Raw genomic sequence first — 18,245 nt, forward strand, 5'->3', positions numbered from 1 at the left:
TAACTGCAGTGATCGGACGAGAACTGGTGCTTTCAACATGGTATGGCCGTAGACATATATCAACGGAAAATGTGGCGTAAATTAAATGCAAAATGCATTACGAAGAGAAAATGTGGCGTGAAATGAATGCAAAACGCTCAACAGTACAGGAATCTACGGACAAGGAAGAAAAAGAGACAAATTTTGAAATATGGATAAAATGTTAAAGCCTACGACACCAAGTATTCCCAGGCGGTCACCCATCCAAGTACTAACTTGGCCCAATGTTGCTTAACTTCAGTGATCAGACGAGAACTGGTGCTTTCAACATGGTATGGCCGTAGACATTTATCAAAGGAAAATGTGGCATAAACTAAATGGAAAATGCATTACCAAGAGAAAATACGTACAGGTATCTACGGTAAATGAATCTAAGTTCTTGATTGGTTTCAGTGATTAGTGGGTTCTCTTTAACCCTGAATAAAGATGTTTGTGACTGACTAAGACAGACACTCAACCCGAGCGGACTCAAGGTGAGCGACCCATCGATGCAGAGCTGATACACACCTCTTGTAGAAGTGAATCAAGCAATATTAGCTTGGTCGTTTTAGACAATGATGTAAAGTTACTTGGACAATGATATATTTTTGATATTTGTTAAAGGTCCGACCGGAAAAGTTAATTTTCATAAAATACAAGCACAAAGTAACTGAAATATTAATCCAAATAGGTATGTGTAATACTAAAAGATATCATTTTATCGAACAATAATAGTTGTCAATCCAAAACTCATGCCTTAACACGGAGAAAACAAAGCCTAACTGGGAACTAAATAGAGCTGCCATCTGGTGACAAAAACAGTAACTACATATTATATCATAGTGGTTGCATTGTATAAGGGCTTTGGGTGTAAAAAATGAACATAAGCAGTTGTCTGGTTTACATTTCTCAGACTTTTTTTTTCTTTTTCTCAACTTATAAAAAAGGATGAAAAGATTTGCCTACGACACCAAGTATTCCCAGGCGGTCACCCATCCAAGTACTAACTTGAACCAATGTTGCTTAACTTCAGTGATCGGACGAGAACTGGTGCTTTCAACATGGTATGGCCGTAGACATTTAACCATGGAAAATGTGACATATACTAAATGCAAAATGCTACAATACAGTAAAATTATGGAGGGATGATTTATTCTATACAACTCAGGTTGCACTTAACCAAAAATAAACAGAGAGAAAACCAAGCCTACCATGAACTAAAATGCTGCTGCCATCTGGTGAGACAATTTTGTTACTGTAATTTTAAAATAGCATGATGCCCGGGTAGCTCAGTCGGTAGAGCGTTAGGCTTTTAACCTAACGGTCCAGGGTTCGAGCCCCTGCTCGGGCGCTCCCATCTTTTGTTCAAAGTCTCCAATCAGTGTGATACGTACGTAGTGACTAGAAAATGGCTGATTTATAAGAATTCCTCGATAGTCTAGTGGTGAGGATCTCCGCCTGTCACGTGGAAGGCCCGGGTTCGATTCCCGGTCGGGGAGAGATAACTTTTTCAACCTTGTGAAATTTCTTTTTTTTCCATTATATATTTCCGCCACTGCAAACTGTTCAATTTGGTAAAAGTATTATCTGGCCCGTAGGGGGATCGAACCCGTGACCTTCGCGTTATTAGCACGACGCTCTAACCAACTGAGCTAACGGGCCTGACTGATATGATGTGTATAAGTATAAGCACAATACAAAAACTACATACTTTTTTTCTTCTCTACTTGATTTTCTTCCATAATGTTTTCTGTCAACAAATGCTACTATTTTCTTTTCTCCAACCAAGTCCCATTAGCGCAGAGGATAGCGCGTTGGACTTCTAATCCAAAGGTCCTGGGTTCGATCCCCAGATGGGATGCTAACATTGCATTTTGGCTAACCTTTTTGGCTTATCAAAACATGGGATTTCTTAATCCGTGAACACTATATTAACAGTCAGGATGGCCGAGTGGTCTAAGGCGCCAGACTCAAGGACAACTTCCTTGCTCTCTGATAGAGAGTGGTTGTGAGAATTCTGGTCCTCGATGAGGGCGTGGGTTCGAATCCCACTTCTGACAAAACTATTTTTCCAAAACACAACCAGGAGATGAAAAAGTGTTTGCCTGCCCCCGGTGAGGCTCGAACTCACGGCCTTCAGATTATGAGACTGACGCGCTGCCTACTGCGCTACGGAGGCTTGTTGGCAGTATAGGATTACTACACTTTTTAAATGTACAAAAATGTACTCCTAGGCAACACAGATGAAAATGCGTCAGCCGGGAATCGAACCCGGGTCAACTGCTTGGAAGGCAGCTATGCTCACCACTATACCACTGACGCTTATTGTACAGAACTATAATGTACTCAAAAGAGAAAACCACAAATACATTTTTGCCTAGTAACTAGCACACTTTAGTCAGGAGTTTAAAGAAAAAAATTATGGCAATAAAGCTGTCTATCTGATGTAACAAGTTTCCGTGGTGTAGCGGTTATCACATCTGCCTAACACGCAGAAGGTCTCCGGTTCGATCCCGGACGGAAACAGAATCCCACGTGGTCTAACGGCTAGGATATCTGGCTTTCACCCAGGAGGCCCGGGTTCAACTCCCGGCGTGGGAAGTCTTTTGACACGAGTGATGCAATATTTACTTTGTTGTTTTTGTGTTTGTTGTTGTTATGTATGCTTTGCAAGTAATCTAGCTTAATCGCTTTCACAGACGAGGTGGCCGAGTGGTTAAGGCGTTGGACTGCTAATCCAATGGGCTCTGCCCGCGTGGGTTCGAATCCCATCTTCGTCGCGAGAATTATTTTGTGGAGCTTTGCTAAATCAGTGCTTGTCAGTCGTGATTTCATGCGTTTTGCAATGAGTGCCGCATTGTGGCAACCTGTCAGGTTGGCCGAGTGGTCTAAGGCGTGAGATTTAAGCTCTCATAATCGTAAGATTGCGTGGGTTCGAACCCCACACCTGACAAAAGTCTTATTTTAACACTATACCAGGAAGGCCATATGAGTTGCAAGGTAACTTTCTAGTTTTGCAAAAAAAAAATGAATAAAACACTAGAAACTAACAAAATCTGTAGTTCGCAGCCGGCAGGATTCGAACCTGCGCGGGGAAACCCCATTGGATTTCAAGTCCAACGCCTTAACCACTCGGCCACGACTGCTGTCTCTGGCGGACGGCCATCCATCAATCCAGCATCACAGCTGGAAGCAATCGGCAGGTAAATTGATGAATTACAGGTTGCTACTGACAGTTAACAGGGCACAAGCCAGGCTTGATGGTCTAGGCGGCATGATTCTCGCTTCGGGTGCGAGAGGTCCCGGGTTCAACTCCCGGTCAAGCCCATGGTTTTGCCTAATACTTTTGAAAATTGAAAAGAAAAAAAATTTGGAGTCGTCGGGATTTGAACCCGAGACCTTCTAAATGCGAATCAGACGCTCTACCAGCTGAGCTACGACCCCTGGTCTCCATCATAGGGGCCGGACGAAAGCAGCGCCTTTTTTCTATTGGTCGCTTGCATTGTATAGTGGATAGAAAAAAAGAAATAAAAGACTTTCCTTTAGTTTCGCATGAATTCAAAGTTGCAGCGATTCAAACATCTGACTCTGTGGCGCAACGGTAGCGCGTCTGACTCCAGATCAGAAGGCTGCGTGTTCAAATCACGTCAGGGTCAACAGAATTGTTTTTTTGCAATTTGTGTAACAAATGCTGATCTTTATAGACAACTAAATTCTATTCTCAATTGTACTTGCTTCGGCAGTACATATACTAAAATTGGAACGATACAGAGAAGATTAGCATGGCCCCTGCGCAAGGATGACACGCAAAATCGTGAAGCGTTCCACATTTTTGTGTCCGCATAACCCCATACAAATATTTTCTCACTAAAGTAATCATTTTGAACAAAAGACAACTTCAAAGAAATAACAAAAATCATTGATAATTGGAGATGCCGGGGATCGAACCCGGGGCCTCATACATGCAAAGCATGCGCTCTACCACTGAGCTACATCCCCCTGTTGAATACACTAGCTGACTAATACTCAACTGAATCCTTTAGCAATTTCAAAGTCTTTAACACAAGGTGCAAACCGGAATAGCTTAGGTTAGGTTAGGTTAGGCTAGGTTTAAATTGTGCCCCATGAACAGGCAAGCCTCTATAGCTCAGTGGCAGAGCACTGGTCTTGTAAACCAGGGGTCGAGAGTTCAATCCTCTCTGGAGGCAGTTAATTTTGTGAAATCACTCACTGGAAAAACAATTTTTTTTTTAGGTGTTTGATGCTTTTACACAGTAAGGCTGAAAAAAAAAACTTAAGAAACAATTTTTGCTATTCGCACAACCACCAGCACAACAGGCAGTTTGGCCGAGTGGTCTAAGGCGCTGGTTTTAGGCACCAGTCCGCAAGGGCGTAGGTTCGAATCCCACAGCTGTCAAAAATTTATTTTAGTAAAAACTCGGTTACTATGAATTACAATTACAATTTAGTATCCTTCTGCCTTTCTAGATCAGATAAGATTCATCATTCTTGAGTGTACATACATAAACAATGAAATCAAAAGTTTCAAAGATTTTTACAAAACACATTCCATTGCAAAAAACGCGATCTTTGGTTTGTTCAAATGTCCATTTATTTAGCATTTTTCAAGAATGTCAAGCGTGGGAAAATTTTTAGAATGTGGGAACCATTTATTTTGATTTAAATGGTACATATGATTTTCATTTAAATTCATTTTTTGGACCCGTGAGAAAATTTTTTTAACGTGAGAACAATTTAATTTTTTATTGAATTTCATTTTTTGGAAGTGTGGGAAAAAACAGGAGAAAAAATATATTTTAGTATAAAGAAATGTTCTATCAGTTTCAAACCTTTTTCATTCAATAGATCATACTGACTTTGGAAAAACTGTCAGACCGATTTTTGAAATTCAATCTGTGAAAAAAGATATTCAATTTTTAATTTTTTGTTTTAAAAATTATTTTACATGTATTGACGCCATCTTGGATTATGATAATTTTTTTTTGTTAGAAGATTTTTTTCTCAAATATTTTTAAAAAATTAACTTTTTACAATAAAAAAATCTTTGAACTTAAATTGACCAATAATTCAAAGATTTTTTCTCTTTGATTTGGAAGATTTTTTATGATTTTTATTTTTAATGTCAAATAAAAACACAACAGTGAAAAAATGAAAATTAAATGAAAAAACGTTTTATGATTTTATTCAAGAAATTATTTCCTAACATCACCTTTTTGTTGCAATAGAATGTTATTTAAGCAAACAAAATTTAAATATCCATTTATGCTAAATTTTGTTTGCTTAAATAACTCATTGGAGGATTTTTCATGGCATAATTTAAATCACAAATCTTTATACATTTATATGGTTATTCAGTAAAATTTTATTGAATTTGTTATTAACTTGATAGATTTAAAACAGTAGTAAAAAGAAAATATCAATCTATCTATATTCTTTAACAAACTTTTTTCCTTGATTGATTGTTGGTTAGTAAGGCATAGTTACAAAAAAAATTTGAAATCGAACCACAGTACCTGTATTTGATATTATGAGGTACTGCTAGAGAATATTTTAGTATTTTGGTAAGATAAAATGCTTTGTTTAAGTAAAAAAAAAATATTTTTGCTCTTTTCGAGGAAGACCCTGCCAGGTTTAAGGGTTAAAAAAGTGCTTGCTCTAGGTGAGGCTCGAACTCACAACCCCGGCATAACTTGTTGTACTGTCTATAAGTACCGTGCGCTAACCGATTGCGCCACTAGAGCAGCTTGCTTCAACTTTTCATATTTGCTACTACACTGCCTTCATAAAACCTTGGAAGCACTGCAACCAAAACAACTTTTGCTAAAAAGATAATATTACCCACGGCGAGACTCGAACTCGCAATCTTCGGTTTAGGAGACCGACGCCTTATCCATTAGGCCACGCAGGCTTGGTGTCACCCTGGCTGAAAAGTAAAAGCTTGAAAATATCCAATTCTCTATCTTTTTTATCTCCTTTTTTTTTGGATCGGGGTTGTTTGTAAAAAATCTGCATACATACACACAATGATATAATTACTTGGGGGTTCGACAAAATGTATTCTTCCGTTACCGGGAATCGAACCCGGGCCTGCTGGGTGAGAGCCAGCTATCCTAACCACTAGACCATAACGGAAGCTGGCGATATTACACCCAAAATTAAACAATAAAAAATGGCAATTCAACTGGTAGATTGTGACAGAAATTGATATGATTGTTGACTGGAACCGCGGCGAGGTTCTGTAATCCTGCTACTGGGAGGTCAGAGAATGGGATGGTTTGAGGCAGGGAACGCCTGGTTACCATTGAAACACGTTGAATTGGCGTCCGCACTAAGCCTGGCATCAACATGGCCACTTAGGGGGAGCCCTAGGTGATCAGGTTGCTTAATGAGGGGCGGATTGGGCCAGAGGGGAAACCCAGCAGCCAAGAGTTTCCGTGTCGGTCAGTAGTCGGACCGCGCTAATGAGTGTTCGGTGGTAATTAGCCCTACCAACATAAGTAAACCAATCTTTTTTTTGTTTTTATATTTGAAGGCACCATAGAATAATATTAAAAATAATGTAATATTTTTATCTTGTATAAGCCTCCGTGGCGCAATCGGCTAGCGCGTTCGGCTGTTAACCGAAAGGTTGGTGGTTCGAGCCCACCCGGGGGCGACCTATTTTATAGCAATTTTCTTTAATAGCCAAACGAATATTTAAAATTTTCGATCTCGGCAGGATTCGAACCTGCAATCTTCTGATCCGTAGTCAGACGCGTTATCCGTTGCGCCACGAGACCTAGCTTAGTGACGTGGCTTTGTAGTTGCACATTTTATGTCTGTTTGTTATGTATCTTGGCTTGGTTTCGTAGTTGACAATGGTTCCTTAGTGTAGTGGTTATCACGTGTCCTTCACACGGACAAGGTCGCCGGTTCGATCCCGGCAGGAACCAATACATAAGGTTTTTTTCTTTTCTTTTTATACAAAATAATTTTTTTTTCACCCTTTGGAGTTTAGATCTGCATGAAGGTCCTATGGTGTAATGGTTAGCACTCTGGACTCTGAATCCAGCGATCCGAGTTCAAATCTCGGTAGGACCTAAACTTTTTAGAGTCATGTAAAAGTGATCTCTTTTCCATCTTGACCAAGATAAGCAACATTATTTTAACTAGCCGTGATAGCTCAGTTGGGAGAGCGTTAGACTGAAGATCTAAAGGTCCCCGGTTCGATCCCGGGTCGCGGCATTTTTGCAAATCTTTACCCTATGTATGTGTAGCCATGGATAGTAGTAATAAAAGGATCAAGGCACCACCGAGAGTCGAACTCGGGATCTCCTGTTTACGAGACAGGCGCTTTAACCAACTAAGCCATGGCGCCTGAATTACCCTATTGTCAGTATATCACGAAACAAATTCAAATATATTTTTAAAAACTGTTCCATGTAAAAAAAAAATTCGCCCAACGTGGGGCTCGAACCCACGACCCTGAGATTAAGAGTCTCATGCTCTACCGACTGAGCTAGCCGGGCTATGTTGGCTGCCTGGGCTCTGCACTTTGTATGGTTGGTCTTTGCAATAGGTACACAAAAACTAACTACACGAATATTATGAGAGCAAGCCAGCAACGTTGGTTCAGTGGTAGAATGCTCGCCTGCCACGCGGGCGGCCCGGGTTCGATTCCCGGACGTTGCAGCAATTATTTTCTACAGTATCACAACTTTTTTGAGGCAATTTTTGAAAAAAGGATAAGCCTACGACACTAAGTATTCCCAGGCGGTCACCCATCCAAGTACTAACTTGGCCCAATGTTGCTTAACTTCAGTGATCGGACGAGAACTGGTGCTTTCAACATGGTATGGCCGTAGACATTAATTGTGTGGGGTTTAGTTAGGTTTGGGCTAGGATTGGTTGGGTAAAAATTCCAAAAATGTTAAGTCTACGACACCAAGTATTCCCAGGCGGTCACCCATCCAAGTACTAACTTGGCCCAATGTTGCTTAACTTCAGTGATCGGACGAGAACTGGTGCTTTCAACATGGTATGGCCGTAGACTTTAATTGTGTGGGGTTTAGTTAGGTTTGGGCTAGGATTGTTTGGGTCAAAATTCCAAAAATGTTAAGTCTACGACACCAAGTATTCCCATGCGGTCACCCATCCAAGTACTAACTTGGCCCAATGTTGCTTAACTTCAGTGATCGGACGAGAACTGGTGCTTTCAACATGGTATGGCCGTAGACATTTGGTAAGGCATTTTCACATTATAATGTCGATATTACCATACCATCCTTCTGTATGGTTTGTTGCGTTGCGACCAGTGCTAACTCTTGGTAATCTTGTTATAACAAGTGACAGTTTGCATCTTGTATTTGTCTAAACTGACCAAGCTAAATTTGCTTGATTCACTTCACTAAGAGGTGTGTATAGATCCAGTGGTTGCAGTGTGAACTGTAATGCTATTTCTGTCAGAGCTGATGATAGCTCACTATCTACAATAGGAATGCCTACCCTGTAAAGTAGCAAACATGTACTTTATGTAGTCAATAATTTGGCCTCTAGGTGTCGCATTTGTTTCAATGGAAGACCTCGTACCGAAGGTTTCATCAACAAAGTATGTCACCAACTATTTGAAAAAGTATAAATATAGCATTTCTGAGGGGACACTTCAACTGAATCATGTTTTGTGTAAAGTCGTGGAGCTGGTCAGCAAAATATCTATAGTCTTTGTCACCCATACACTGAAATCGACTCTTTCCCTCATACTTACCTGGCGTGGAGGTTAACCATGATCACTAAGGTGGTTCCTCTAGGGTGAGGCTGTGCCATTGCACTCAGGCATGGCTGACCCCTACGATTACCCCAAATGTGGGTAACTCGAACGCACAATTTTTGGTAGTTGGGGACTGCGTTCGCGCATCCCCTAATAAATACAGAACAGACAACAGAATTAGAATGTGTAACTTAACCATCTAGTTCAAATTTTACTCGTTAGGAGTTGCTAAAGTTTGTGTAGTTGGCCAGAAAAAGGCTTCTATCGAAGCCCAATTTAAAGTAAAGTCTTTGCTTAGAACTAGGCAGATTGACTATACTCTCTCTAACAATGATTAGGCAGCCTGCATGCTAATCTTTTGCCAGACAGTACAATAGTCAGGTTATGACTCTAAGGTAGTATACTGGAACTATTCTTCGGCATCGCTTCTCGGCCTTTTGGCTAAGATCAAAGTGTAGTATCTGTTCTTATCAGCTTAATATCTGATACGGGGACCATGTGTCCCCTTCGATATTAAACTCATTTTTGTTAGGGGATGAGGACTTGGAGCTTGCTCCAGCCTTATCACGGGTTGGCCTGGTATTGCAGTACCACCAGGATCGGCCCACTTGTCCCCACTTCTAAACTGGACCACTCAATACATAGTGTACAACCTGTATCAAGTTTGCACAAGTCAACAAGCATGCTGCCAAAAGCACAATGGCTCCACTTCCTTTATGTAGTTCAATGTTTTAATGCTAGGTGGTGCAAACCCCTAAAGTTGAATGTCATTTAATGGATAATTTTCTGCCTCAAGTTATTCTAGGGGCTTGTGTTTTTTTGGTGAATAAGCTGAACTTTGACACAATCTCTACATGTCTTTGCTGACAACTACATTAGATTGGTCAATGGAACAAGCCTAACAGCTGCCAAGGATATGGAGCTATTTGTGTTGTTTGAGCATGTCCAGGATCTACCTACAGCACGAATAAATCTTTCGCCTTTTACTAAAGATTTCCGTGTAAGTGGATCATATTGGAATTACATCCAATTTGTCTGAAGGCTTTCCATGAGAGAGCCCACTTAAAGAAACATATTACAACAGGCATGTAGGGACAGGATGTCAGGATGTGTTTACCACAAAACCATTCATCTCCAACCAACCAGTTCAAATTTGTAAAAATAAAACTGGCCAACCATGCTGACAAATAGCCTACGGTAGGAATGGCTAAAATTGCAGTTACCATTTGTCTAAACTGACCAAGCTATACTTGCTTGATTCACTTCACTAAAAGGTGTGTACAAACCAAGGATCACTCAGATATTGTCTTGCCGGGCTGAAGAAAGTCCTTACCTACTGCCAAAGTCTACTTACAGCAAGTCATATTAATCGTTCAGGTGTAAAGCTATATCAATCTGTATTTGGGTTATAAATTGACAGATTTCTGAATAATGATTTTCAGCAAGGGGTTGGGTTATACGAATAGCCCAAGAGCATGCCAGCAACGTTGGTTCAGTGGTAGAATGCTCGCCTGCCACGCGGGCGGCCCGGGTTCGATTCCCGGACGTTGCAGCAATTATTTTCTACGTTAACACAACTTTTCTGTTTTCAGTGACAAGATAAGAAAGAAAGATGTAGAGTTTACGACACCAAGTATTCCCAGGCGGTCACCCATCCAAGTACTAACTTGGCCCAATGTTGCTTAACTTCAGTGATCGGACGAGAACTGGTGCTTTCAACATGGTTTGGCCGTAGACATAAAGTTACAACATGATTTTCAAACTTGTGTGAGGTTTAGTTAGGTTTGGGCTAGGATTGGTTGGGTCAAAATTCCAAAAATATTGAGCCTACGACACCAAGTATTCCCAGGCGGTCACCCATCCAAGTACTAACTTGGCCCAATGTTGCTTAACTTCAGTGATCAGACGAGAACTGGTGCTTTCAACATGGTATGGCCGTAGACATTTACTCTGAGCAAAGGCTAACTTCTGGTTTATTAAATAACATTCTAATGCAACAAAAAGGTTTAAAGTTTTACTGGTTTAAATTTTCAGACTTTTGTTTTTCTTTGTGTGTTTATTTTTTTGTTTGGTGCTTGTGTAGTAGGGGGAAAAATGATACTTGGAGATGCGGGGTATCGATCCCCGTACCTCTCGCATGCTAAGCGAGCGCTCTACCATCTGAGCTACATCCCCTTGGGTTTCACCTTATGTTCTCAGTGATTAGAAATTTCTCTTGGACAAGAAAGAAAAAGAGACAAATTTGAAATATGGATAAAATGTTAGAGCCTACGACACCAAGTATTCCCAGGCGGTCACCCATCCAAGTACTAACTTGGCCCAATGTTGCTTAACTGCAGTGATCGGACGAGAACTGGTGCTTTCAACATGGTATGGCCGTAGACATATATCAACGGAAAATGTGGCGTAAATTAAATGCAAAATGCATTACGAAGAGAAAATGTGGCGTGAAATGAATGCAAAACGCTCAACAGTACAGGAATCTACGGACAAGGAAGAAAAAGAGACAAATTTTGAAATATGGATAAAATGTTAAAGCCTACGACACCAAGTATTCCCAGGCGGTCACCCATCCAAGTACTAACTTGGCCCAATGTTGCTTAACTTCAGTGATCAGACGAGAACTGGTGCTTTCAACATGGTATGGCCGTAGACATTTATCAAAGGAAAATGTGGCATAAACTAAATGGAAAATGCATTACCAAGAGAAAATACGTACAGGTATCTACGGTAAATGAATCTAAGTTCTTGATTGGTTTCAGTGATTAGTGGGTTCTCTTTAACCCTGAATAAAGATGTTTGTGACTGACTAAGACAGACACTCAACCCGAGCGGACTCAAGGTGAGCGACCCATCGATGCAGAGCTGATACACACCTCTTGTAGAAGTGAATCAAGCAATATTAGCTTGGTCGTTTTAGACAATGATGTAAAGTTACTTGGACAATGATATATTTTTGATATTTGTTAAAGGTCCGACCGGAAAAGTTAATTTTCATAAAATACAAGCACAAAGTAACTGAAATATTAATCCAAATAGGTATGTGTAATACTAAAAGATATCATTTTATCGAACAATAATAGTTGTCAATCCAAAACTCATGCCTTAACACGGAGAAAACAAAGCCTAACTGGGAACTAAATAGAGCTGCCATCTGGTGACAAAAACAGTAACTACATATTATATCATAGTGGTTGCATTGTATAAGGGCTTTGGGTGTAAAAAATGAACATAAGCAGTTGTCTGGTTTACATTTCTCAGACTTTTTTTTTCTTTTTCTCAACTTATAAAAAAGGATGAAAAGATTTGCCTACGACACCAAGTATTCCCAGGCGGTCACCCATCCAAGTACTAACTTGGCCCAATGTTGCTTAACTTCAGTGATCGGACGAGAACTGGTGCTTTCAACATGGTATGGCCGTAGACATTTAACCATGGAAAATGTGACATATACTAAATGCAAAATGCTACAATACAGTAAAATTATGGAGGGATGATTTATTCTATACAACTCAGGTTGCACTTAACCAAAAATAAACAGAGAGAAAACCAAGCCTACCATGAACTAAAATGCTGCTGCCATCTGGTGAGACAATTTTGTTACTGTAATTTTAAAATAGCATGATGCCCGGGTAGCTCAGTCGGTAGAGCGTTAGGCTTTTAACCTAACGGTCCAGGGTTCGAGCCCCTGCTCGGGCGCTCCCATCTTTTGTTCAAAGTCTCCAATCAGTGTGATACGTACGTAGTGACTAGAAAATGGCTGATTTATAAGAATTCCTCGATAGTCTAGTGGTGAGGATCTCTGCCTGTCACGTGGAAGGCCCGGGTTCGATTCCCGGTCGGGGAGAGATAACTTTTTCAACCTTGTGAAATTTCTTTTTTTTCCATTATATATTTCCGCCACTGCAAACTGTTCAATTTGGTAAAAGTATTATCTGGCCCGTAGGGGGATCGAACCCGTGACCTTCGCGTTATTAGCACGACGCTCTAACCAACTGAGCTAACGGGCCTGACTGATATGATGTGTATAAGTATAAGCACAATACAAAAACTACATACTTTTTTTCTTCTCTACTTGATTTTCTTCCATAATGTTTTCTGTCAACAAATGCTACTATTTTCTTTTCTCCAACCAAGTCCCATTAGCGCAGAGGATAGCGCGTTGGACTTCTAATCCAAAGGTCCTGGGTTCGATCCCCAGATGGGATGCTAACATTGCATTTTGGCTAACCTTTTTGGCTTATCAAAACATGGGATTTCTTAATCCGTGAACACTATATTAACAGTCAGGATGGCCGAGTGGTCTAAGGCGCCAGACTCAAGGACAACTTCCTTGCTCTCTGATAGAGAGTGGTTGTGAGAATTCTGGTCCTCGATGAGGGCGTGGGTTCGAATCCCACTTCTGACAAAACTATTTTTCCAAAACACAACCAGGAGATGAAAAAGTGTTTGCCTGCCCCCGGTGAGGCTCGAACTCACGGCCTTCAGATTATGAGACTGACGCGCTGCCTACTGCGCTACGGAGGCTTGTTGGCAGTATAGGATTACTACACTTTTTAAATGTACAAAAATGTACTCCTAGGCAACACAGATGAAAATGCGTCAGCCGGGAATCGAACCCGGGTCAACTGCTTGGAAGGCAGCTATGCTCACCACTATACCACTGACGCTTATTGTACAGAACTATAATGTACTCAAAAGAGAAAACCACAAATACATTTTTGCCTAGTAACTAGCACACTTTAGTCAGGAGTTTAAAGAAAAAAATTATGGCAATAAAGCTGTCTATCTGATGTAACAAGTTTCCGTGGTGTAGCGGTTATCACATCTGCCTAACACGCAGAAGGTCTCCGGTTCGATCCCGGACGGAAACAGAATCCCACGTGGTCTAACGGCTAGGATATCTGGCTTTCACCCAGGAGGCCCGGGTTCAACTCCCGGCGTGGGAAGTCTTTTGACACGAGTGATGCAATATTTACTTTGTTGTTTTTGTGTTTGTTGTTGTTATGTATGCTTTGCAAGTAATCTAGCTTAATCGCTTTCACAGACGAGGTGGCCGAGTGGTTAAGGCGTTGGACTGCTAATCCAATGGGCTCTGCCCGCGTGGGTTCGAATCCCATCTTCGTCGCGAGAATTATTTTGTGGAGCTTTGCTAAATCAGTGCTTGTCAGTCGTGATTTCATGCGTTTTGCAATGAGTGCCGCATTGTGGCAACCTGTCAGGTTGGCCGAGTGGTCTAAGGCATGAGATTTAAGCTCTCATAATCGTAAGATTGCGTGGGTTCGAACCCCACACCTGACAAAAGTCTTATTTTAACACTATACCAGGAAGGCCATATGAGTTGCAAGGTAACTTTCTAGTTTTGCAAAAAAAAAATGAATAAAACACTAGAAACTAACAAAATCTGTAGTTCGCAGCCGGCAGGATTCGAACCTGCGCGGGGAAACCCCATTGGATTTCAAGTCCAACGCCTTAACCACTCGGCCACGACTGCTGTCTCTGGCGGACGGCCATCCATCAATCCAGCATCACAGCTGGAAGCAATCGGCAGGTAAATTGATGAATTACAGGTTGCTACTGACAGTTAACAGGGCACAAGCCAGGCTTGATGGTCTAGGCGGCATGATTCTCGCTTCGGGTGCGAGAGGTCCCGGGTTCAACTCCCGGTCAAGCCCATGGTTTTGCCTAATACTTTTGAAAATTGAAAAGAAAAAAAATTTGGAGTCGTCGGGATTTGAACCCGAGACCTTCTAAATGCGAATCAGACGCTCTACCAGCTGAGCTACGACCCCTGGTCTCCATCATAGGGGCCGGACGAAAGCAGCGCCTTTTTTCTATTGGTCGCTTGCATTGTATAGTGGATAGAAAAAAAGAAATAAAAGACTTTCCTTTAGTTTCGCATGAATTCAAAGTTGCAGCGATTCAAACATCTGACTCTGTGGCGCAACGGTAGCGCGTCTGACTCCAGATCAGAAGGCTGCGTGTTCAAATCACGTCAGGGTCAACAGAATTGTTTTTTTGCAATTTGTGTAACAAATGCTGATCTTTATAGACAACTAAATTCTATTCTCAATTGTACTTGCTTCGGCAGTACATATACTAAAATTGGAACGATACAGAGAAGATTAGCATGGCCCCTGCGCAAGGATGACACGCAAAATCGTGAAGCGTTCCACATTTTTGTGTCCGCATAACCCCATACAAATATTTTCTCACTAAAGTAATCATTTTGAACAAAAGACAACTTCAAAGAAATAACAAAAATCATTGATAATTGGAGATGCCGGGGATCGAACCCGGGGCCTCATACATGCAAAGCATGCGCTCTACCACTGAGCTACATCCCCCTGTTGAATACACTAGCTGACTAATACTCAACTGAATCCTTTAGCAATTTCAAAGTCTTTAACACAAGGTGCAAACCGGAATAGCTTAGGTTAGGTTAGGTTAGGCTAGGTTTAAATTGTGCCCCATGAACAGGCAAGCCTCTATAGCTCAGTGGCAGAGCACTGGTCTTGTAAACCAGGGGTCGAGAGTTCAATCCTCTCTGGAGGCAGTTAATTTTGTGAAATCACTCACTGGAAAAACAATTTTTTTTTTAGGTGTTTGATGCTTTTACACAGTAAGGCTGAAAAAAAAAACTTAAGAAACAATTTTTGCTATTCGCACAACCACCAGCACAACAGGCAGTTTGGCCGAGTGGTCTAAGGCGCTGGTTTTAGGCACCAGTCCGCAAGGGCGTGGGTTCGAATCCCACAGCTGTCAAAAATTTATTTTAGTAAAAACTCGGTTACTATGAATTACAATTACAATTTAGTATCCTTCTGCCTTTCTAGATCAGATAAGATTCATCATTCTTGAGTGTACATACATAAACAATGAAATCAAAAGTTTCAAAGATTTTTACAAAACACATTCCATTGCAAAAAACGCGATCTTTGGTTTGTTCAAATGTCCATTTATTTAGCATTTTTCAAGAATGTCAAGCGTGGGAAAATTTTTAGAATGTGGGAACCATTTATTTTGATTTAAATGGTACATATGATTTTCATTTAAATTCATTTTTTGGACCCGTGAGAAAATTTTTTTAACGTGAGAACAATTTAATTTTTTATTGAATTTCATTTTTTGGAAGTGTGGGAAAAAACAGGAGAAAAAATATATTTTAGTATAAAGAAATGTTCTATCAGTTTCAAACCTTTTTCATTCAATAGATCATACTGACTTTGGAAAAACTGTCAGACCGATTTTTGAAATTCAATCTGTGAAAAAAGATATTCAATTTTTAATTTTTTGTTTTAAAAATTATTTTACATGTATTGACGCCATCTTGGATTATGATAATTTTTTTTTGTTAGAAGATTTTTTTCTCAAATATTTTTAAAAAATTAACTTTTTACAATAAAAAAATCTTTGAACTTAAATTGACCAATAATTCAAAGATTTTTTCTCTTTGATTTGGAAGATTTTTTATGATTTTTATTTTTAATGTCAAATAAAAACACAACAGTGAAAAAATGAAAATTAAATGAAAAAACGTTTTATGATTTTATTCAAGAAATTATTTCCTAACATCACCTTTTTGTTGCAATAGAATGTTATTTAAGCAAACAAAATTTAAATATCCATTTATGCTAAATTTTGTTTGCTTAAATAACTCATTGGAGGATTTTTCATGGCATAATTTAAATCACAAATCTTTATACATTTATATGGTTATTCAGTAAAATTTTATTGAATTTGTTATTAACTTGATAGATTTAAAACAGTAGTAAAAAGAAAATATCAATCTATCTATATTCTTTAACAAACTTTTTTCCTTGATTGATTGTTGGTTAGTAAGGCATAGTTACAAAAAAAATTTGAAATCGAACCACAGTACCTGTATTTGATATTATGAGGTACTGCTAGAGAATATTTTAGTATTTTGGTAAGATAAAATGCTTTGTTTAAGTAAAAAAAAAATATTTTTGCTCTTTTCGAGGAAGACCCTGCCAGGTTTAAGGGTTAAAAAAGTGCTTGCTCTAGGTGAGGCTCGAACTCACAACCCCGGCATAACTTGTTGTACTGTCTATAAGTACCGTGCGCTAACCGATTGCGCCACTAGAGCAGCTTGCTTCAACTTTTCATATTTGCTACTACACTGCCTTCATAAAACCTTGGAAGCACTGCAACCAAAACAACTTTTGCTAAAAAGATAATATTACCCACGGCGAGACTCGAACTCGCAATCTTCGGTTTAGGAGACCGACGCCTTATCCATTAGGCCACGCAGGCTTGGTGTCACCCTGGCTGAAAAGTAAAAGCTTGAAAATATCCAATTCTCTATCTTTTTTATCTCCTTTTTTTTTGGATCGGGGTTGTTTGTAAAAAATCTGCATACATACACACAATGATATAATTACTTGGGGGTTCGACAAAATGTATTCTTCCGTTACCGGGAATCGAACCCGGGCCTGCTGGGTGAGAGCCAGCTATCCTAACCACTAGACCATAACGGAAGCTGGCGATATTACACCCAAAATTAAACAATAAAAAATGGCAATTCAACTGGTAGATTGTGACAGAAATTGATATGATTGTTGACTGGAACCGCGGCGAGGTTCTGTAATCCTGCTACTGGGAGGTCAGAGAATGGGATGGTTTGAGGCAGGGAACGCCTGGTTACCATTGAAACACGTTGAATTGGCGTCCGCACTAAGCCTGGCATCAACATGGCCACTTAGGGGGAGCCCTAGGTGATCAGGTTGCTTAATGAGGGGCGGATTGGGCCAGAGGGGAAACCCAGCAGCCAAGAGTTTCCGTGTCGGTCAGTAGTCGGACCGCGCTAATGAGTGTTCGGTGGTAATTAGCCCTACCAACATAAGTAAACCAATCTTTTTTTTGTTTTTATATTTGAAGGCACCATAGAATAATATTAAAAATAATGTAATATTTTTATCTTGTATAAGCCTCCGTGGCGCAATCGGCTAGCGCGTTCGGCTGTTAACCGAAAGGTTGGTGGTTCGAGCCCACCCGGGGGCGACCTATTTTATAGCAATTTTCTTTAATAGCCAAACGAATATTTAAAATTTTCGATCTCGGCAGGATTCGAACCTGCAATCTTCTGATCCGTAGTCAGACGCGTTATCCGTTGCGCCACGAGACCTAGCTTAGTGACGTGGCTTTGTAGTTGCACATTTTATGTCTGTTTGTTATGTATCTTGGCTTGGTTTCGTAGTTGACAATGGTTCCTTAGTGTAGTGGTTATCACGTGTCCTTCACACGGACAAGGTCGCCGGTTCGATCCCGGCAGGAACCAATACATAAGGTTTTTTTCTTTTCTTTTTATACAAAATAATTTTTTTTTCACCCTTTGGAGTTTAGATCTGCATGAAGGTCCTATGGTGTAATGGTTAGCACTCTGGACTCTGAATCCAGCGATCCGAGTTCAAATCTCGGTAGGACCTAAACTTTTTAG

At 40.2% G+C, this 18,245-nt stretch overlaps 71 non-coding genes across 71 annotated transcripts in view; 37 read left to right on the forward strand and 34 right to left on the reverse strand.

Moving 5' to 3' along the window:
- LOC145308390 (5S ribosomal RNA) overlaps window positions 1-54 on the reverse strand; it is a 119-nt gene extending 65 nt beyond the window's left edge. The window contains exon 1 of the ribosomal RNA XR_013876224.1: window positions 1-54. This exon is cut by the window's left edge and continues 65 nt beyond it. This is a non-coding gene — a ribosomal RNA (5S ribosomal RNA).
- A 152-nt stretch (window positions 55-206) lies between these two features.
- Window positions 207-325, reverse strand: LOC145308293 (5S ribosomal RNA). Its single transcript, XR_013876134.1, has one exon. It is a non-coding gene; the product is annotated as a 5S ribosomal RNA (ribosomal RNA).
- Window positions 326-977: 652 nt separating this feature from the next.
- LOC145307763 (5S ribosomal RNA) lies at window positions 978-1,096 on the reverse strand. The gene has a single exon (XR_013875632.1). It is a non-coding gene; the product is annotated as a 5S ribosomal RNA (ribosomal RNA).
- A 200-nt stretch (window positions 1,097-1,296) lies between these two features.
- TRNAK-UUU (transfer RNA lysine (anticodon UUU)) lies at window positions 1,297-1,369 on the forward strand. The gene has a single exon. It is a non-coding gene; the product is annotated as a tRNA-Lys (tRNA).
- Window positions 1,370-1,445: 76 nt separating this feature from the next.
- TRNAD-GUC (transfer RNA aspartic acid (anticodon GUC)) lies at window positions 1,446-1,517 on the forward strand. Its single transcript has one exon. It is a non-coding gene; the product is annotated as a tRNA-Asp (tRNA).
- Window positions 1,518-1,606: 89 nt separating this feature from the next.
- TRNAI-AAU (transfer RNA isoleucine (anticodon AAU)) lies at window positions 1,607-1,680 on the reverse strand. The gene has a single exon. It is a non-coding gene; the product is annotated as a tRNA-Ile (tRNA).
- Window positions 1,681-1,806: 126 nt separating this feature from the next.
- On the forward strand, window positions 1,807-1,879 carry TRNAR-UCU (transfer RNA arginine (anticodon UCU)). Its single transcript has one exon. It is a non-coding gene; the product is annotated as a tRNA-Arg (tRNA).
- Window positions 1,880-1,955: 76 nt separating this feature from the next.
- On the forward strand, window positions 1,956-2,078 carry TRNAL-CAA (transfer RNA leucine (anticodon CAA)). Its single transcript has 2 exons — window positions 1,956-1,993; window positions 2,034-2,078. It is a non-coding gene; the product is annotated as a tRNA-Leu (tRNA).
- Window positions 2,079-2,124: 46 nt separating this feature from the next.
- TRNAM-CAU (transfer RNA methionine (anticodon CAU)) lies at window positions 2,125-2,197 on the reverse strand. The gene has a single exon. It is a non-coding gene; the product is annotated as a tRNA-Met (tRNA).
- Window positions 2,198-2,268: 71 nt separating this feature from the next.
- Window positions 2,269-2,340, reverse strand: TRNAG-UCC (transfer RNA glycine (anticodon UCC)). The gene has a single exon. It is a non-coding gene; the product is annotated as a tRNA-Gly (tRNA).
- Window positions 2,341-2,471: 131 nt separating this feature from the next.
- TRNAV-AAC (transfer RNA valine (anticodon AAC)) lies at window positions 2,472-2,544 on the forward strand. The gene has a single exon. It is a non-coding gene; the product is annotated as a tRNA-Val (tRNA).
- A 3-nt stretch (window positions 2,545-2,547) lies between these two features.
- TRNAE-UUC (transfer RNA glutamic acid (anticodon UUC)) lies at window positions 2,548-2,619 on the forward strand. Its single transcript has one exon. It is a non-coding gene; the product is annotated as a tRNA-Glu (tRNA).
- Window positions 2,620-2,716: 97 nt separating this feature from the next.
- Window positions 2,717-2,798, forward strand: TRNAS-GCU (transfer RNA serine (anticodon GCU)). Its single transcript has one exon. It is a non-coding gene; the product is annotated as a tRNA-Ser (tRNA).
- Window positions 2,799-2,887: 89 nt separating this feature from the next.
- TRNAL-UAA (transfer RNA leucine (anticodon UAA)) lies at window positions 2,888-2,971 on the forward strand. Its single transcript has one exon. It is a non-coding gene; the product is annotated as a tRNA-Leu (tRNA).
- Window positions 2,972-3,082: 111 nt separating this feature from the next.
- On the reverse strand, window positions 3,083-3,164 carry TRNAS-UGA (transfer RNA serine (anticodon UGA)). The gene has a single exon. It is a non-coding gene; the product is annotated as a tRNA-Ser (tRNA).
- A 108-nt stretch (window positions 3,165-3,272) lies between these two features.
- Window positions 3,273-3,345, forward strand: TRNAP-CGG (transfer RNA proline (anticodon CGG)). The gene has a single exon. It is a non-coding gene; the product is annotated as a tRNA-Pro (tRNA).
- Window positions 3,346-3,389: 44 nt separating this feature from the next.
- On the reverse strand, window positions 3,390-3,462 carry TRNAA-CGC (transfer RNA alanine (anticodon CGC)). The gene has a single exon. It is a non-coding gene; the product is annotated as a tRNA-Ala (tRNA).
- A 140-nt stretch (window positions 3,463-3,602) lies between these two features.
- On the forward strand, window positions 3,603-3,674 carry TRNAW-CCA (transfer RNA tryptophan (anticodon CCA)). Its single transcript has one exon. It is a non-coding gene; the product is annotated as a tRNA-Trp (tRNA).
- Window positions 3,675-3,745: 71 nt separating this feature from the next.
- LOC145308149 (U6 spliceosomal RNA) lies at window positions 3,746-3,852 on the forward strand. The gene has a single exon (XR_013875986.1). It is a non-coding gene; the product is annotated as a U6 spliceosomal RNA (small nuclear RNA).
- A 93-nt stretch (window positions 3,853-3,945) lies between these two features.
- TRNAA-UGC (transfer RNA alanine (anticodon UGC)) lies at window positions 3,946-4,017 on the reverse strand. Its single transcript has one exon. It is a non-coding gene; the product is annotated as a tRNA-Ala (tRNA).
- A 137-nt stretch (window positions 4,018-4,154) lies between these two features.
- TRNAT-UGU (transfer RNA threonine (anticodon UGU)) lies at window positions 4,155-4,226 on the forward strand. The gene has a single exon. It is a non-coding gene; the product is annotated as a tRNA-Thr (tRNA).
- Window positions 4,227-4,355: 129 nt separating this feature from the next.
- On the forward strand, window positions 4,356-4,435 carry TRNAL-UAG (transfer RNA leucine (anticodon UAG)). Its single transcript has one exon. It is a non-coding gene; the product is annotated as a tRNA-Leu (tRNA).
- Window positions 4,436-5,690: 1,255 nt separating this feature from the next.
- TRNAI-UAU (transfer RNA isoleucine (anticodon UAU)) lies at window positions 5,691-5,780 on the reverse strand. The gene is given in 2 exon segments: window positions 5,691-5,726; window positions 5,743-5,780. It is a non-coding gene; the product is annotated as a tRNA-Ile (tRNA).
- A 94-nt stretch (window positions 5,781-5,874) lies between these two features.
- TRNAR-CCU (transfer RNA arginine (anticodon CCU)) lies at window positions 5,875-5,947 on the reverse strand. The gene has a single exon. It is a non-coding gene; the product is annotated as a tRNA-Arg (tRNA).
- Window positions 5,948-6,099: 152 nt separating this feature from the next.
- On the reverse strand, window positions 6,100-6,171 carry TRNAE-CUC (transfer RNA glutamic acid (anticodon CUC)). The gene has a single exon. It is a non-coding gene; the product is annotated as a tRNA-Glu (tRNA).
- A 449-nt stretch (window positions 6,172-6,620) lies between these two features.
- Window positions 6,621-6,694, forward strand: TRNAN-GUU (transfer RNA asparagine (anticodon GUU)). The gene has a single exon. It is a non-coding gene; the product is annotated as a tRNA-Asn (tRNA).
- Window positions 6,695-6,745: 51 nt separating this feature from the next.
- TRNAR-ACG (transfer RNA arginine (anticodon ACG)) lies at window positions 6,746-6,818 on the reverse strand. The gene has a single exon. It is a non-coding gene; the product is annotated as a tRNA-Arg (tRNA).
- Window positions 6,819-6,898: 80 nt separating this feature from the next.
- On the forward strand, window positions 6,899-6,971 carry TRNAV-CAC (transfer RNA valine (anticodon CAC)). Its single transcript has one exon. It is a non-coding gene; the product is annotated as a tRNA-Val (tRNA).
- Window positions 6,972-7,047: 76 nt separating this feature from the next.
- TRNAQ-CUG (transfer RNA glutamine (anticodon CUG)) lies at window positions 7,048-7,119 on the forward strand. Its single transcript has one exon. It is a non-coding gene; the product is annotated as a tRNA-Gln (tRNA).
- A 71-nt stretch (window positions 7,120-7,190) lies between these two features.
- On the forward strand, window positions 7,191-7,263 carry TRNAF-GAA (transfer RNA phenylalanine (anticodon GAA)). Its single transcript has one exon. It is a non-coding gene; the product is annotated as a tRNA-Phe (tRNA).
- Window positions 7,264-7,322: 59 nt separating this feature from the next.
- TRNAT-CGU (transfer RNA threonine (anticodon CGU)) lies at window positions 7,323-7,396 on the reverse strand. The gene has a single exon. It is a non-coding gene; the product is annotated as a tRNA-Thr (tRNA).
- Window positions 7,397-7,474: 78 nt separating this feature from the next.
- Window positions 7,475-7,547, reverse strand: TRNAK-CUU (transfer RNA lysine (anticodon CUU)). Its single transcript has one exon. It is a non-coding gene; the product is annotated as a tRNA-Lys (tRNA).
- Window positions 7,548-7,639: 92 nt separating this feature from the next.
- TRNAG-GCC (transfer RNA glycine (anticodon GCC)) lies at window positions 7,640-7,710 on the forward strand. The gene has a single exon. It is a non-coding gene; the product is annotated as a tRNA-Gly (tRNA).
- Window positions 7,711-7,766: 56 nt separating this feature from the next.
- Window positions 7,767-7,885, reverse strand: LOC145307710 (5S ribosomal RNA). The gene has a single exon (XR_013875580.1). It is a non-coding gene; the product is annotated as a 5S ribosomal RNA (ribosomal RNA).
- A 66-nt stretch (window positions 7,886-7,951) lies between these two features.
- Window positions 7,952-8,070, reverse strand: LOC145308366 (5S ribosomal RNA). The gene has a single exon (XR_013876202.1). It is a non-coding gene; the product is annotated as a 5S ribosomal RNA (ribosomal RNA).
- Window positions 8,071-8,136: 66 nt separating this feature from the next.
- LOC145307747 (5S ribosomal RNA) lies at window positions 8,137-8,255 on the reverse strand. Its single transcript, XR_013875616.1, has one exon. It is a non-coding gene; the product is annotated as a 5S ribosomal RNA (ribosomal RNA).
- A 519-nt stretch (window positions 8,256-8,774) lies between these two features.
- Window positions 8,775-8,939, forward strand: LOC145307885 (U1 spliceosomal RNA). The gene has a single exon (XR_013875725.1). It is a non-coding gene; the product is annotated as a U1 spliceosomal RNA (small nuclear RNA).
- A 267-nt stretch (window positions 8,940-9,206) lies between these two features.
- On the forward strand, window positions 9,207-9,398 carry LOC145307986 (U2 spliceosomal RNA). Its single transcript, XR_013875823.1, has one exon. It is a non-coding gene; the product is annotated as a U2 spliceosomal RNA (small nuclear RNA).
- A 329-nt stretch (window positions 9,399-9,727) lies between these two features.
- On the forward strand, window positions 9,728-9,845 carry LOC145308115 (U5 spliceosomal RNA). Its single transcript, XR_013875950.1, has one exon. It is a non-coding gene; the product is annotated as a U5 spliceosomal RNA (small nuclear RNA).
- A 421-nt stretch (window positions 9,846-10,266) lies between these two features.
- Window positions 10,267-10,337, forward strand: TRNAG-GCC (transfer RNA glycine (anticodon GCC)). Its single transcript has one exon. It is a non-coding gene; the product is annotated as a tRNA-Gly (tRNA).
- A 66-nt stretch (window positions 10,338-10,403) lies between these two features.
- Window positions 10,404-10,522, reverse strand: LOC145307717 (5S ribosomal RNA). Its single transcript, XR_013875587.1, has one exon. It is a non-coding gene; the product is annotated as a 5S ribosomal RNA (ribosomal RNA).
- An 87-nt stretch (window positions 10,523-10,609) lies between these two features.
- LOC145308294 (5S ribosomal RNA) lies at window positions 10,610-10,728 on the reverse strand. Its single transcript, XR_013876135.1, has one exon. It is a non-coding gene; the product is annotated as a 5S ribosomal RNA (ribosomal RNA).
- A 159-nt stretch (window positions 10,729-10,887) lies between these two features.
- TRNAA-AGC (transfer RNA alanine (anticodon AGC)) lies at window positions 10,888-10,960 on the reverse strand. The gene has a single exon. It is a non-coding gene; the product is annotated as a tRNA-Ala (tRNA).
- A 90-nt stretch (window positions 10,961-11,050) lies between these two features.
- LOC145308392 (5S ribosomal RNA) lies at window positions 11,051-11,169 on the reverse strand. The gene has a single exon (XR_013876226.1). It is a non-coding gene; the product is annotated as a 5S ribosomal RNA (ribosomal RNA).
- A 152-nt stretch (window positions 11,170-11,321) lies between these two features.
- On the reverse strand, window positions 11,322-11,440 carry LOC145308297 (5S ribosomal RNA). Its single transcript, XR_013876137.1, has one exon. It is a non-coding gene; the product is annotated as a 5S ribosomal RNA (ribosomal RNA).
- Window positions 11,441-12,092: 652 nt separating this feature from the next.
- LOC145308234 (5S ribosomal RNA) lies at window positions 12,093-12,211 on the reverse strand. The gene has a single exon (XR_013876078.1). It is a non-coding gene; the product is annotated as a 5S ribosomal RNA (ribosomal RNA).
- Window positions 12,212-12,411: 200 nt separating this feature from the next.
- On the forward strand, window positions 12,412-12,484 carry TRNAK-UUU (transfer RNA lysine (anticodon UUU)). The gene has a single exon. It is a non-coding gene; the product is annotated as a tRNA-Lys (tRNA).
- A 237-nt stretch (window positions 12,485-12,721) lies between these two features.
- On the reverse strand, window positions 12,722-12,795 carry TRNAI-AAU (transfer RNA isoleucine (anticodon AAU)). Its single transcript has one exon. It is a non-coding gene; the product is annotated as a tRNA-Ile (tRNA).
- A 126-nt stretch (window positions 12,796-12,921) lies between these two features.
- Window positions 12,922-12,994, forward strand: TRNAR-UCU (transfer RNA arginine (anticodon UCU)). The gene has a single exon. It is a non-coding gene; the product is annotated as a tRNA-Arg (tRNA).
- Window positions 12,995-13,070: 76 nt separating this feature from the next.
- On the forward strand, window positions 13,071-13,193 carry TRNAL-CAA (transfer RNA leucine (anticodon CAA)). The gene is made up of 2 exons: window positions 13,071-13,108; window positions 13,149-13,193. It is a non-coding gene; the product is annotated as a tRNA-Leu (tRNA).
- A 46-nt stretch (window positions 13,194-13,239) lies between these two features.
- On the reverse strand, window positions 13,240-13,312 carry TRNAM-CAU (transfer RNA methionine (anticodon CAU)). The gene has a single exon. It is a non-coding gene; the product is annotated as a tRNA-Met (tRNA).
- Window positions 13,313-13,383: 71 nt separating this feature from the next.
- Window positions 13,384-13,455, reverse strand: TRNAG-UCC (transfer RNA glycine (anticodon UCC)). The gene has a single exon. It is a non-coding gene; the product is annotated as a tRNA-Gly (tRNA).
- A 131-nt stretch (window positions 13,456-13,586) lies between these two features.
- TRNAV-AAC (transfer RNA valine (anticodon AAC)) lies at window positions 13,587-13,659 on the forward strand. The gene has a single exon. It is a non-coding gene; the product is annotated as a tRNA-Val (tRNA).
- Window positions 13,660-13,662: 3 nt separating this feature from the next.
- TRNAE-UUC (transfer RNA glutamic acid (anticodon UUC)) lies at window positions 13,663-13,734 on the forward strand. Its single transcript has one exon. It is a non-coding gene; the product is annotated as a tRNA-Glu (tRNA).
- A 97-nt stretch (window positions 13,735-13,831) lies between these two features.
- On the forward strand, window positions 13,832-13,913 carry TRNAS-GCU (transfer RNA serine (anticodon GCU)). Its single transcript has one exon. It is a non-coding gene; the product is annotated as a tRNA-Ser (tRNA).
- Window positions 13,914-14,002: 89 nt separating this feature from the next.
- On the forward strand, window positions 14,003-14,086 carry TRNAL-UAA (transfer RNA leucine (anticodon UAA)). Its single transcript has one exon. It is a non-coding gene; the product is annotated as a tRNA-Leu (tRNA).
- Window positions 14,087-14,197: 111 nt separating this feature from the next.
- On the reverse strand, window positions 14,198-14,279 carry TRNAS-UGA (transfer RNA serine (anticodon UGA)). Its single transcript has one exon. It is a non-coding gene; the product is annotated as a tRNA-Ser (tRNA).
- Window positions 14,280-14,387: 108 nt separating this feature from the next.
- TRNAP-CGG (transfer RNA proline (anticodon CGG)) lies at window positions 14,388-14,460 on the forward strand. Its single transcript has one exon. It is a non-coding gene; the product is annotated as a tRNA-Pro (tRNA).
- A 44-nt stretch (window positions 14,461-14,504) lies between these two features.
- Window positions 14,505-14,577, reverse strand: TRNAA-CGC (transfer RNA alanine (anticodon CGC)). The gene has a single exon. It is a non-coding gene; the product is annotated as a tRNA-Ala (tRNA).
- A 140-nt stretch (window positions 14,578-14,717) lies between these two features.
- TRNAW-CCA (transfer RNA tryptophan (anticodon CCA)) lies at window positions 14,718-14,789 on the forward strand. The gene has a single exon. It is a non-coding gene; the product is annotated as a tRNA-Trp (tRNA).
- A 71-nt stretch (window positions 14,790-14,860) lies between these two features.
- On the forward strand, window positions 14,861-14,967 carry LOC145308150 (U6 spliceosomal RNA). Its single transcript, XR_013875987.1, has one exon. It is a non-coding gene; the product is annotated as a U6 spliceosomal RNA (small nuclear RNA).
- A 93-nt stretch (window positions 14,968-15,060) lies between these two features.
- Window positions 15,061-15,132, reverse strand: TRNAA-UGC (transfer RNA alanine (anticodon UGC)). The gene has a single exon. It is a non-coding gene; the product is annotated as a tRNA-Ala (tRNA).
- Window positions 15,133-15,269: 137 nt separating this feature from the next.
- Window positions 15,270-15,341, forward strand: TRNAT-UGU (transfer RNA threonine (anticodon UGU)). The gene has a single exon. It is a non-coding gene; the product is annotated as a tRNA-Thr (tRNA).
- Window positions 15,342-15,470: 129 nt separating this feature from the next.
- Window positions 15,471-15,550, forward strand: TRNAL-UAG (transfer RNA leucine (anticodon UAG)). Its single transcript has one exon. It is a non-coding gene; the product is annotated as a tRNA-Leu (tRNA).
- A 1,255-nt stretch (window positions 15,551-16,805) lies between these two features.
- Window positions 16,806-16,895, reverse strand: TRNAI-UAU (transfer RNA isoleucine (anticodon UAU)). The gene is given in 2 exon segments: window positions 16,806-16,841; window positions 16,858-16,895. It is a non-coding gene; the product is annotated as a tRNA-Ile (tRNA).
- Window positions 16,896-16,989: 94 nt separating this feature from the next.
- TRNAR-CCU (transfer RNA arginine (anticodon CCU)) lies at window positions 16,990-17,062 on the reverse strand. The gene has a single exon. It is a non-coding gene; the product is annotated as a tRNA-Arg (tRNA).
- Window positions 17,063-17,214: 152 nt separating this feature from the next.
- On the reverse strand, window positions 17,215-17,286 carry TRNAE-CUC (transfer RNA glutamic acid (anticodon CUC)). Its single transcript has one exon. It is a non-coding gene; the product is annotated as a tRNA-Glu (tRNA).
- Window positions 17,287-17,735: 449 nt separating this feature from the next.
- On the forward strand, window positions 17,736-17,809 carry TRNAN-GUU (transfer RNA asparagine (anticodon GUU)). Its single transcript has one exon. It is a non-coding gene; the product is annotated as a tRNA-Asn (tRNA).
- Window positions 17,810-17,860: 51 nt separating this feature from the next.
- Window positions 17,861-17,933, reverse strand: TRNAR-ACG (transfer RNA arginine (anticodon ACG)). The gene has a single exon. It is a non-coding gene; the product is annotated as a tRNA-Arg (tRNA).
- Window positions 17,934-18,013: 80 nt separating this feature from the next.
- Window positions 18,014-18,086, forward strand: TRNAV-CAC (transfer RNA valine (anticodon CAC)). The gene has a single exon. It is a non-coding gene; the product is annotated as a tRNA-Val (tRNA).
- Window positions 18,087-18,162: 76 nt separating this feature from the next.
- On the forward strand, window positions 18,163-18,234 carry TRNAQ-CUG (transfer RNA glutamine (anticodon CUG)). Its single transcript has one exon. It is a non-coding gene; the product is annotated as a tRNA-Gln (tRNA).
- The last annotated feature ends 11 nt before the right edge of the window (window positions 18,235-18,245 follow it).

This window comes from Acartia tonsa, chromosome 15 (genome assembly GCF_053477335.1).
Source record: "Acartia tonsa isolate MP-2025a chromosome 15, ASM5347733v1, whole genome shotgun sequence".
Lineage (NCBI taxonomy): Eukaryota > Metazoa > Arthropoda > Copepoda > Calanoida > Acartiidae > Acartia > Acartia tonsa.